Source organism: Meles meles, chromosome 9 (assembly GCF_922984935.1).
Source record: "Meles meles chromosome 9, mMelMel3.1 paternal haplotype, whole genome shotgun sequence".
NCBI classification, from domain to species: Eukaryota; Metazoa; Chordata; class Mammalia; order Carnivora; family Mustelidae; genus Meles; species Meles meles.
Genome location: NC_060074.1, coordinates 23,651,734 through 23,664,183, shown reverse-complemented (window position 1 = coordinate 23,664,183; position 12,450 = coordinate 23,651,734).

Here is a 12,450-nt window from a genome sequence, read left to right as displayed (position 1 = left end):
CAAGGCCTTTTAGAATGAGAAAATAATCATAGACAAGAATGATGCTATTATTTATAGAATTTTTATATGCAGTGTTCCAAGTGTGCCTTAGATGTCACAGCTGTCTGCAAGAGACTCCACAAAAGAATGTTGCCAATATTATTTTTTATTTTTAGTAAATATTCAGTAGAGGCTGAATCAATGCCCCATTAAAAACACTTTCAGAATTGGGTCTGAGTCATCTTGGTTTTTCTTCTCTAATCCATTTGTTTTCTAGACAGAGTGACTGAGTGGTTTCTTGATTGAGTGATTTCCAACTTTGACTCAAACCAGCTATCACATGCTAAGCCTGTAGCTTGATTCTATCAACTGTAGTGAGCAAAGTAAGAGTACCTCTATACATGGGAAACCTTCAAAGATCACTGTCATCCAAAGGCTCTGGTTGAATCCACAGCTCTCCGTGGCCCTGTGCTGTGTTAGTGCTGTGAGGTTTTAGAAAGCTGCCAATGCTTAAGAATAAGGAATAAGTAAATATCCCAAGGGAGGGGGGAAAAAAAAACACAAACCTTGAAAAATGTGTTACAGAAGGCAGAGTCTGAAGTTTCCACCATTTGTGTTCACTGAAATTTTTATTTTTCTTACATTAATATTCCACATTTCAATGTACAGATGTCTTCTGCATATACTTTGACTTTTAGAATCATATTGTGAGATCAGCAAAAGGCTAAATCATCATCCCCATTTTGGAGTTAAAGATGATGAGATTTAGCAATGGTGAGTTACAGACCTAATAAATAATACAGAAGGGGCTTGCTCCCAGCGACATCATTGGAGTCCAAGTTCAGTGTTCTTTGAATTATACAGCACTACAAAGTTGTCATGGTAAAATGCAGTGGAGATGGCCATGTTCTTAAATTTTAACTAGATGTGCTCTTCTTCCCTCCTTCACAGAGCTATATTACAATGTTTGGTTAACCGGCCATTGATTCCAAATGATTGTTTCATAATGGAGATTAAGTTCATTTCTATTCAGCTCTTAAAAAATTCATAAAAAGGTCACTTACACGTATTTTGCCGTGAGCTATTTTTTGAATCAAGTTTGCCTCTTGAAGGCGGAGATGTCATCTCTGCCGTCTCTTACAGTCCTAAAATTCTATGATGTGATTTTTAAAAATTGAGTCTGCATTTGCAGTAATAAGTATTAATATGAATAAAGGCACAATTATTATATGACCAAATTGGTATTGGCTCATGGTTATACAGGCCTTCTCTAATTTAATATTTATCACAACCTTTGGGGTGTGAGGTGTATTATTGTCTTACACAAGTAATAATACAGAATCTAGACTCTGAGTAATGTGTTTTAGTTTGCACAGGTAATATTTCAACAGTCTGTTTCATTTCTAAAGTTTCAACAGTCTGTTGTTTTTTTTTTATTTTTTTTAATTTATTTTTTCAGCGTAACAGTATTCATTGTTTTTGCACAACACCGAGTGCTCCATGCAATACGTGCCCTCCCTATTACCCACCACCTGGTTCCCCCAACCTCCCACCCCCGCCCCTTCAAAACCCCCAGGTTGTTTCTCAGAGTCCATAGTCTCTCATGGTTCGCCTCCCCTTCCAGTTTCCCCCTATTTCTCAAACGATACTCGTAGGCTTATGCTCTGCTGCAGAACTTTGATAGCCATAAAAGTTTGAAGTCTAGCAAACTGGTATCAGGAAAGTCAAGAAATAACACTAAAAGATGCATACTAGAATTTTGTGTCAGGACTTCCAACCTCCTGGGAAAAATGTAGAGTTTTGAGTCAGACCACCTTTAAATAGGGATCAAATATGGACCTTGCAGGGTTGTTGTAAAGATTAAAACAAATAATGCATATAAAGTAATTGATATGTAATATGACCTCAGTGAAATCACTTTTTTATAGCCTTTACTTATACAATATGTTACATATATATTTTTGTTTAAAGAAAGAGAAAAATCTGATTTCATACATATACATATATGTATATATATATGTAAAATAAGACTAAAGGTAGGCAATTCTGTGACAAATTCAGAGACTCAGCGATATTCCCAGGGTCTCTCCCTCTTGGTGTTCAGCAGTCCTGTGTTGTTTTATTGTTCACTGGATGTGTCCACATGCTAGGTGATCTGTGTAGATGCAGTCATGTCAAGTAAAAAAAAAAAAAAAAAAAAAGTTGAAATCTTTCTTCCAGCACTTTTCTTTTCCTAGACCATTAGCAGATGAGAATTTTGACATACCTTTTTTGAAAACAAATCACTGTCTAGGGGAATAGAATTTACATAACTAACTTTGACTAAATAAAGTTCTCCTTCATGGGATGGGAAGGAACTCACCACCCTTAACACATACGGTCACTTGAAACTTGAGCAAAATTGGAATTACCTTAACCAGGAACAAGGAGGTGGGGAGTAGCTATGGGACAGGCAGTCTATAACCACCCCTGAGAAGAAAGTGGAGAATGTGGCAAGTTAAGGACTTGCTCACAGGGGGTAAAATCTGAGCCTAGGAATTGGACCTGTAGCAAAGCCAGAAAGTAGCAGAAATCGGCAAGGGTGACTTGAGACTCAAATGGTAGCCTAAAGCTTGTGACATTCTCTTTGGACAAAGAATTAGTCCCAGAGTCTAGGTGATACCCAAACTCTGGTATCAAAAATAGACTTAGCACTCTCGTCTCTCAGCTAAATCTTCAATCTGTTTTCTTCTGTTGCCTCCTTCCATCTAGGCAGTGAAAATACTCCTTTCTTTAAGGCTTAAAAAAGGTCTTTCTTGACCCTGCTTCATTATAATTCTTTTTTTGGCTCCCCCTGTCATTTTCCTGATTGTTGTTCACTCCCATTTCCATCTGAAGTCCAGATCCTCTCTATTCATACTTCCATACAATGTTCCCTCTCTGCCTTTACAACTCTGTGAAAATTACTTTATGATGAAATTAATCAATGCCAGTGGTCAGTTGCAGGCCTTTTCATATTCAATTTCTTTGTTGAGCATCTTCCCTACCATACTTAATATACCCTTCTAGTGAAATATCTATAATCCTCTGGCTGCTATAACAAAGCTCTCTATAGCTATCTCTGAGCTTCTCTGACCATTTTTTCTCTGTGCCTTTGTGGTTGATTCTTCCTCAGCTCACCCCATGTGTCTTAGTGTTTCTAAGGCTTGCAATCCTGAATCCACTTTTAAAAACTTTTGTTACTTAATATTGATAGAGAAAACAACCTATTAATATTCATTTGAAATTGTTTAGGGTCCACAATGGTGATGATTTAATACACACACACACACACACACACACATTGTGAAATGATTACTATAATCAAGTCAATTAATAAACCCATCACCTCACATAGTTACCTTTGTGTGTGTGTGGTAAGAACATTTGTGATCTACTCTCTTAGCAAATTTCAGGAATAACATACAGTGTTATTAACTGTAGCCACAATGCTGTACATCAGATTCCCAGATTTTATTCATTTTATAACTGAAAGTTTGTGCTCTTTGACCAACATCTCCCCATTTCCCACTTCCCTCAACATCTAGAAACCACCCTTCTACTCTTTGGTTGTATGAGGTGAACTTTTTAAGAGTCCACATATACATCGAATCATATAGAATTTGTCTTTCTGGGGCGCCTGGGTGGCTCAGTGGGTTAAGCCGCTGCCTTCGGCTCAGGTCATGATCTCAGGGTCCTGGGATCGAGCCCCGCATCGGGCTCTCTGCTCAGCGGGGAGCCTGCTTCCCTTCCTCTCTCTCTCTGCCTGTCTCTCTGCCTACTTGTGATCTCTGTCTGTCAAATATATAAATAAATTCTTAAAAAAAAAAAAAAGGATTTGTCTTTCTATGTCTGGCTTATTTCACTTAGCATAATGTACTCCAGGCTCATCCATGTTGTCACAAAGGGCAGGATTTCCTTCCTTTTTATGACTGAATAATATTCCATTGTATATATACCACATTTTCTATATCCATTCATCTATTAACAGACACTTTGATTATTTCCATATCTTGGCTATTATATATAATGCTGCAGTAAACATAGGAGTGGAAGGTATCTTTTTGAGATACTGATTTCATTTCCTTTGGATAGATACCCAGAAGTGGAGTGCTAGATCATATTATAGTTCTATTTTTAATATTTTGAAGAGCCTCCATACTGTTTTCCATAAAGGCTATACCAGTTTATATTCCCATTAATAGTGTACAAGGGTTCCCATTTCTCTACGCCCTCACCAACCCTTGTTATCTCCTATCTTTTTGAGAGTAGCCATCTTAATACACGAGATGATATTGCACTATGGCTATGATTCACATTTCCCTGATGATTAGTGATCTAGAACACTTTTCAGTCAACTGTTTGTGCCATTTGTATATCTTCTTGGGATATATTTATAATTTCAGATCTCCATGATATTCTTTACTTGTTTTTAAATATTGTTTAGTGGAAAAAAGTCAACAGAAACAAAATAAGGAAATAGCTAGCACTGAATTGTTGGAGGAGGATAAGCTAGCCTTACCCCTTTTATTCTGCCAGAGTAAAAATTACTGACCTGTGTTCGCGTGTCATTTCAGCATCTGTTGCTTTATATTGAGTGCTGGTTCGAGTCAATGGAAACTCATCAAACTCCTGTGGTATTGTGGCAATGTGACATTCAGGACTAAGTGTGCCAGAAGTCTTCTCTTTAGGAGGTAAGAAAGGGAAGGAAGGAAGGAAGGAGGAAAGGAAGAAGGGAAGGAGAGGGAAGGAGGGAGGGAGGAAGGATAGGTAAGACGGAGGGAGGGATGTTAGAACAAAGATGGAAGGAAGGGAGGGAGGAAGGGGAGGTGATTATTGGCTGTCAACCTGACACATTCTGGCACCAAACCAAACTAATCCTGGGGCCTTTTGAGGATTTCGAGCCTGTGCAAATTGTCTTAATTATGACATGCTGTGCTTCCATAGATACATTTTTCAGGGGATCTTGTAGTCTTACCTACAGCCTCAAATTAGCCCTTGTGTATTTAGGTGGTACACAAAAAGTCAACATTAGGATAGAATGAGGAAATAAAGGTCATCTAGTACACGTAGCAACAGCAGTACTGGCAAAGATGAAGACAAAATCTGCATTCTTCGTTGTGATTATGGTATAGAACTGGAGTCAATGATTTCTTTTCCTTTAACCCCCTTACCTACCCATTCCTGACCCTACCAATAGGTTATACAATATGCATACCATTTCTGAGATGATAGCATTTAACATTTTGTTTTGTGAGAGATTACTTGAAAAGATTAGTTAGATGAACTTCTTCAATATAGAGTAAATAATTACTATTCAGTTTACATTCAATTAAGGATCGTTTCGGAACGAGCAGGCATTATATACAAAAAATGCTAATTACCTGCTTTGGGGAAAGAAACTATCAATAGCAAAATAATGCAAATAGATAATGTATTTGGATACATAATGATTATAAAATTTAATGATGAGTGTTAAATAAAAGTCAGTAGCTCTCTTCCTGTTAAAATTTTCAACAAAATGTACCTTTGCAATGCTAACTCACTCTGCAAAGCAGTCAAGATTGTATACCAAGAAGGACATTTATAACTAGAGTAGGAGGTCCCCTGTGCTTGTCCTGGGATCATTCCCATCTCCTGTTTATTCCCATTCGGGCTGTTTGTTTATACTACAACAAAATGATTTTCAGGTTTCCTGATCCAGATTCTACCCAGTACCCTGTCCTGCCCATCGCTATTTTCATCTGGTCTCTAACCATATTTAGTTTGTTTCACCATGAAGAACTTGCGTTTATGTCCATAGTCAACTTCAGCTGGCTGATTCAAACTCTGTATCTTATCAGTGTCTTTGATTTGGAGCTAAACTCTTGCATGCCAGTCAAGATTCTTCTTGAATGAATTCGTGAATCCCATGGCTCCTGTCGATTACTATGAACATCTCACGACAGGAGCTCATGTTTGCCACACTTGGCTCCCATCTTGGCTCCCACTAGCTGGGCTAGTGTTCATGTTCTGGCCTGGGCTTCCTGTGTTCCCTGGTGACTTCGCCGTGAAATGACTGAAGAACTGAGGATGAGGTTGGTTTGGAGAATGGAGTATTAGAAAGGGAGTAAGGCCGGTGTTGTTCTGGAGTCTCAAAGAAGGGAGGTGTAACTGGCCAAGACATGGATGAACAAAAATGGGCAAGTGTCAGGGCAAAGGTAAAGACAGTATTCACAATTGAGAGGAAGAAGAGGGTAAGTTATTTTAGGAATGAAGCAGGAATCCAAATCTAAAAATGGGCCTGAAGCTTAGAGATTAATCCATAGGAAAAGGCAAGCAGGATATAATTTTTGATAATCTTTTTCAGAGTTGTTTTTGTTGTTGTTTTTTTTGTCTCACATACTTTTTTTCATACCTTTGTCACAGTTTAGTTTCCAGTTTAAGAATGTGAATCCATTGGTGATGGTAATTACAGGAGGACACGAACAGAGAAGAGAAAACTGGTTTCAGAGAAAATGGGATTCAAAGCAAAACAAAACAAAACTTCGAAACTAGTTCCTTTAATAAGAAGTTAGAGGAGGACGAGAAGTAATTTTGGATTTTCCCTAGTGAACTATGGACCTAACGTTTCTTATATGATCTCTAGATATGGACACAGTAGTAGAATTTGGGGGCAGGTTGAGTGTAGGATTACAGAATTTGGAGACAGAGAGGTGTGTGGTCATTACTTGTCAGTGGGAGCTTTTTCTAGAGTTGCTATTCTCAATCCCTGATTTCCCACTCTCACTCTGGATTCCCCACTCCTTTCCACCATAAGTAGGTTATTTTAATCATTTAAACTGCATTTTGGTAGATGATTGTCATTGCTATAGTGTATTCCATATAGGTTAGATTTGACTACCTTCCGGCTAGTCATGCCTCCACCTCCTTAAAAAACGATAAAAGGATTTCAGAAATTAAATGAATGACAATACTGTTATAGGGATATCCTTGAATCTAGTCTAATTGACAAAGAAAACAGAATTTATTTGTTCTTAATCTTTAGTACTTTAAAGATGATTGGAAATAGATTATATGGGATCCTATCTCAGAACAGTCATGATATATACTTCAGTATGTTTATAAAAAGTTGAGGCTGCGGGGCACCTGGGTGGCTCAGTGGGTTAAGCCTCTGCCTTCGGCTCAGGTCATGATCTCAGGGTTCTGGGATCGAGCCCCACATCGGGCTCTCTGCTCAGCAGGGAGCCTTCTTCCCCCTCTCTCTGTCTGCCTCTCTGCCTACTTGTGATCTCTCTCTCTCTCTGTGTGTCAAATAAATTTAAAAAGAAAAAAAAAAAAGTTGAGGCTGCTTTCTCTAAGTGTATTTTGGTTAACATGGTGATGTACCCATAGTTAACAAAAATCCAACCCTCCAAAGTCTTGAAATGTTATATGTATCTTCCCTAAATGTTGCTTGAGAACATTAATGAGGACATTGATTGCACAGCACACCATCGGATAAAATTTTCTAAAACATTTCCTTTGAACCTCTCCTTTCCCTCCAAATAGCATAAATCACATAATCTCTCTTCTTTTCTTGCAAAGCCTTAGCGTGTACCAACTCTAGTCTTAGTCCTTACTTACTTCTCCTTACCAGCCCTTTTTTTGGTCATCAGTGGGCAGTCCTGTGTTGCTTCAAAGGTGGAATCAGTTTGCCTCTTAGCTCCCTCCAGTGCTTTCGTGCTACTTCCCCAGTCAGCTCGGAGTGCCTAAGTAGCTGAGCAACTGGAATGAAAAAATTCTCGGAATTTTTATTTATTTTTTTCTTTCTGTTCACCATGTAAGAATTTGGTACCTTAGAATCCAGTGTCTAAGCATCTAAAACAGAGGTCGGTACCTAGTGGGTGCTTGGTAGGTAGATAATTTGTCATATTTGGGTAAAAGACTTCAATATTTTATTTTGATAAGTAAGTAGGACAAATTCTTAAATTCGTTGTTCCTCAGGGTGAAGTAATGATTATTCTTTCACATGTAAATTTGGCTAAGTGCTCATGCTGCAGTGTCTGGCAGAGCTGAGTTCAAATTCTGACTTAAAATTTTCAATTTTCTTACTTGTATGAAGGGGATAATCACTGCACCTCCCTGTAGGTTTTTTGTGGTTTTAACTAGATAATGAGTTTAATATGTAACATTGTTAATGTGCCATCTGGTACACTTTAACATGCTGTCTACTAAGTGCTTGATAAATGTTTATTATTAAAATAACTAATAAATATTTATAAATATAATATTTAGCATATAATTACTATCTAATATTTCACTATTGATAAACATTAACATTTTCTATGGAGGCAATTATCTTAGATGAAGAAATCTTAAAAACTCTTATATTGATTTGTCATCAGAAACTTTATCAAGACAAATTCTAAAAAGGTTGCCTTATTTTGTAAGCAGATTCCTCCAGGCCCACATGCTGTCTGTTTCCCAGTGCTGTTGATTCTCTTTCTGCAGCACATTTCCTCACCTCTGCATTCTGATGTCCACTCTTCTAGTTCAGGCCGTCACTGGGTTTGGCATTTATGCCTCCCATTAACGTCTCTTTCTCCTCTGTCCCCTCTCCCAATTCATTCTCTTCCTTGTTGTCGGATTAATCTCTTCAGAGCCCCGTTCTACTCCTGTTCCTCTCCTGCACAAGAACCGGCAACTCCTTGGCCTGCCAAGTACAACTCTCAACACACCTACCATATTGCATTTTCAATATTATCTCCCACGGTTCTTCACTACTGTTACGTTCTAACCAAACGGGATTGCTTGCTGTCCTGAGCACACAGACTCCCCTGCCTCATCTCATAGGGTTTCTTCTGCATGGAATGCCAGGACTTTGGCTTCAAAAATTAACCACTCCTCTGTCTTTCATCCCAAACACACTTAAACTAGGACCAAAAGATAAGACCAATTGCTTTTTTCAAAGACTTCGCAGAAATAAATTCAAAATATACCTCAGCAACTTAGTAAAATGTAAAACAACCTGTGTATTTATAATTTATGTGCTCAGATATTGAAATAGATAATATATTTACGTGGTATTTATGTTTTAAATGGTACCATAGTTAATGGAGAAAGTTGACGTAACCCTCACAGTACTGTATCATTTCCTCAACCACAGGACACGGCCCTGTATGTATTATCTGCCAACAAGTTGTTAACTATTAATTTAATTTTATAATTATAATGGCATTCAAAAATGCCTCTGCACATTGTCTTTCACTCTCTGTGTCTGATTTTCCCTTACATTATTCCCAGTGCAAGCACAGAGCCTATTATAATAAATAGGCTCTCTATGCATATTTATTGAGTAAATGAATAAATATGTAAATTAAAAAAGGCACTTCAAACTGATGAGTTTTATGAACAGAACTATCTAAATTATCTAATAACAAAAAAATAAGAAAACTTTAAAAAATAAAGGTTCTGAGGAAAGGGCTACTTATGTAATACTTTATCTTTGCCAGAGGGCATGCAAATACTTAGTAATAAACTAACGACCCTTTTTAACCCGTGCAAATTAATATTGCCTGCAAGCATAGTGTAAGAGTAAATTATACAGGAGCTGAAGAATATTGGGCAATGAGTCTAAAAAAACAAGTTAAGGTGTTTGACCTGATACCATATGAAAATATGTTAACAGGATTCCATGTAATGAATAACTCACAATCTAATTTTTATCTTCTTTCAAACCTAAATACATCTCTTCAGTATTAAATGCCTATTGATTTTGCAAGGTGATATGGAGTTACAAAATACATGTGATGAGTTGGAATGAATTAGACTTCAGCTATATATCACTCATTTTCTATGGGAGAGAAATTCATAAATCATAGAAGTGCCTTGAAATGCAGGCTTTATGAAAAGACGGCAACATTTTTTTTCCTTTAAAATAGGCTTAGGAGACTCTAATGAAATTTAAATTTTGCCACCCCAAGGACAATGTTAACCTTTGTTAGCCCCCATTTTTGGGAGGGACACATACTTATTATTAATATTATTTTTAAAGATTTTATTTATTTATTTGATAGAGAGAGCGATCACAAGTAGGCAGAGAGGCAGGCAGAGGAGGAGGGGGAAGCAGATCCCGATGCAGGGCTCAACCCCAGGACCTTGAGATCATGACCTAAGCAGAAGGCAGAGCCTTAACCCACTGAGCCACCCAGGTGCCCCTACACATACTTATTATTAACTGTTTTAAGAGTTTGGTATCCAAACCTTTCTGAAGCTTTGCCATGTTTAAGTTCTTAAGTTAGCAATATTAACTTGATTGTTAGAGGAGAGAAATAGGAAGTGGGTATTCATTAGAAAAGGGATTGGAGAAAATAATATTTGAAATATCAGAAGATCAGTCTGAAGGGTAGATATCGAAAGACTCCCAAAGACAGCTGTTAATATGACTAGGATTCAAATCCTAGCATTTATTAGCCGTGTGATTCTGGGCAAGATGCTTAACAATTTTTCACCTCAATTTCTCCACCTGTAAGTTAGGAATGATAATAATGGGATCCTGCCAGCAGTATATTGAGAGTTCTACAAGATAAAATCAGTGTCTGGTACTTTTTATTAATGGCTGAGACAGAGAAATATTTGTTACTGGACCAGTTTTAATATCACAGCAATATTATCTTGACATGTTTAATTATTTTTAGAAATAACACTATGATTCTCAATTTTAAAAACACCTCAATAGCTTTAATATTTCATCTTTTTGTTCGTTTTTGAAATTTATGTTTGCTAGGGAAGTATTTCTTCAGGTGCCACATTGCGCCAGACATTATAGTCAAAATTCAATTAAGATCTAGGCTCTACCGTGTTTAAGGAGCTGACAGACTCACGGCGGCCCTAGAGTGTGGGAATTCACAATCACCCTACAATATGAAGCTAGAATGAACAAAATGTGGTAGAGACCCATTCAGCGACTAGCCTCCTTTCCCACTAATTATTCAACAAATATATGTACCAAGGGACTGCTGTGTGCTAAGGACCTTTCTAGGCAGCGGGGATTGACCAGTGAATGAAATAAATTCCTGGCATCACTAAGCGAATATGGATGAGAGATTGTAAACCCATAAGCAAAAACACAAGGTAAGGTAAGTGATATGAGGAAGAAAGCACAATCAAAGACAGAGAATGCCTAGAGGTGCTATTTCAGACCAGGTGGTCAGCTATGGGTTTTGTAACGAGGGGACTTTGGAGCAGGGTCCTGGGGAACTGGAATGAGGAAGCACCTTGCAAAAGTCTGAGGGAAAGAGACACACAGTCAATGGTGGGTAAAAATATCCCAGGCTGTTAAAAAAAAAAAAAAAAAGTAATGACTGTGAGGCCCATATCGTCTGAGTGGAGCAGTTTGAAATAAAAATGGTTTGAAACAAACTGGAATGTGGAGATCGTAGCATTTGCAGGAGGATTTGGAGTAGGGGAGCTGCGTAACCCAATTTTTATTTCAGCCGATGTGTGTCAGACAGGCTGTATAGGGAATCAAGTGGAAGTCAAGGTAGGGACTTCCTCCTACTTCTCTCCCTGGACTTTGAACTTGCTATTGAAGAACAGAGACTTCTCTATCATGAGACTTTGGGAGGTGGTGGTCGGTTCACTCTGAAGTCTGTCCCTGGCCCCAGAGTTTTTCCACCCCATCTCCTTGGGCGTTTTTGTACCTCAAGTGAAGTCCATCTGTGTTTCCTCATCACTTTAGTGCAGTAATAGGCACTTCCACAGACTTTACTATAAATCAGAGCCTTCCTTTATCTTTGCTCACCTTCAAGACCGTTTTCATTATTCTCTGCCTTTGACTCTTCTGGCACTGTTGTCATTTCACTGTGTCAAACGATGAGACCTGTGACATCAAAGGTCTAACCTACATCTAAGCTGTTAGACATAGAACTTACTATCCTTTGATGTAGAAGTTTAATTTGCCGAAAATATTGAACAGCGAAACACATCACTTTAAAGTATGGTCAGTACCGTTGACTAATTTTATATATGCTGCAGTGTTTTCTCTTCCCCCGGTCTGTTATGCTTATTTTATTCAACGAATATTATTGAGCACACAAAGCACAGAGTTTGCTATGGGTCCTGCATCTGTTGTGGTTATTGCTAGGGTCAATGGATAGTCATTTTAAGGAAAAATCTTGGAATAATACATGAACACTCCTGAGGTTTTGGTGAATTAACTTTTTTGAGAGTTATATAAGTATAATGGGTTACATATGTATGTGTGTGTCTGTTATGCTTGTATATTTGTATACACACATGTATGTGTATATCATGTAATAAGATAGCTACCATTTATTTAGCTATCTTTTTGTGCCTGGCATTTCCCTGACATGTGACTCAAGTCCCTCAATAGCCATGCAGTACGTGGGTATTACTCATATTTTAATGACCGGAAAACTGTGGGGTTAACTTGCCCAAGACCAGGAGATTAAAATAAAAAAAAAAAAAAAA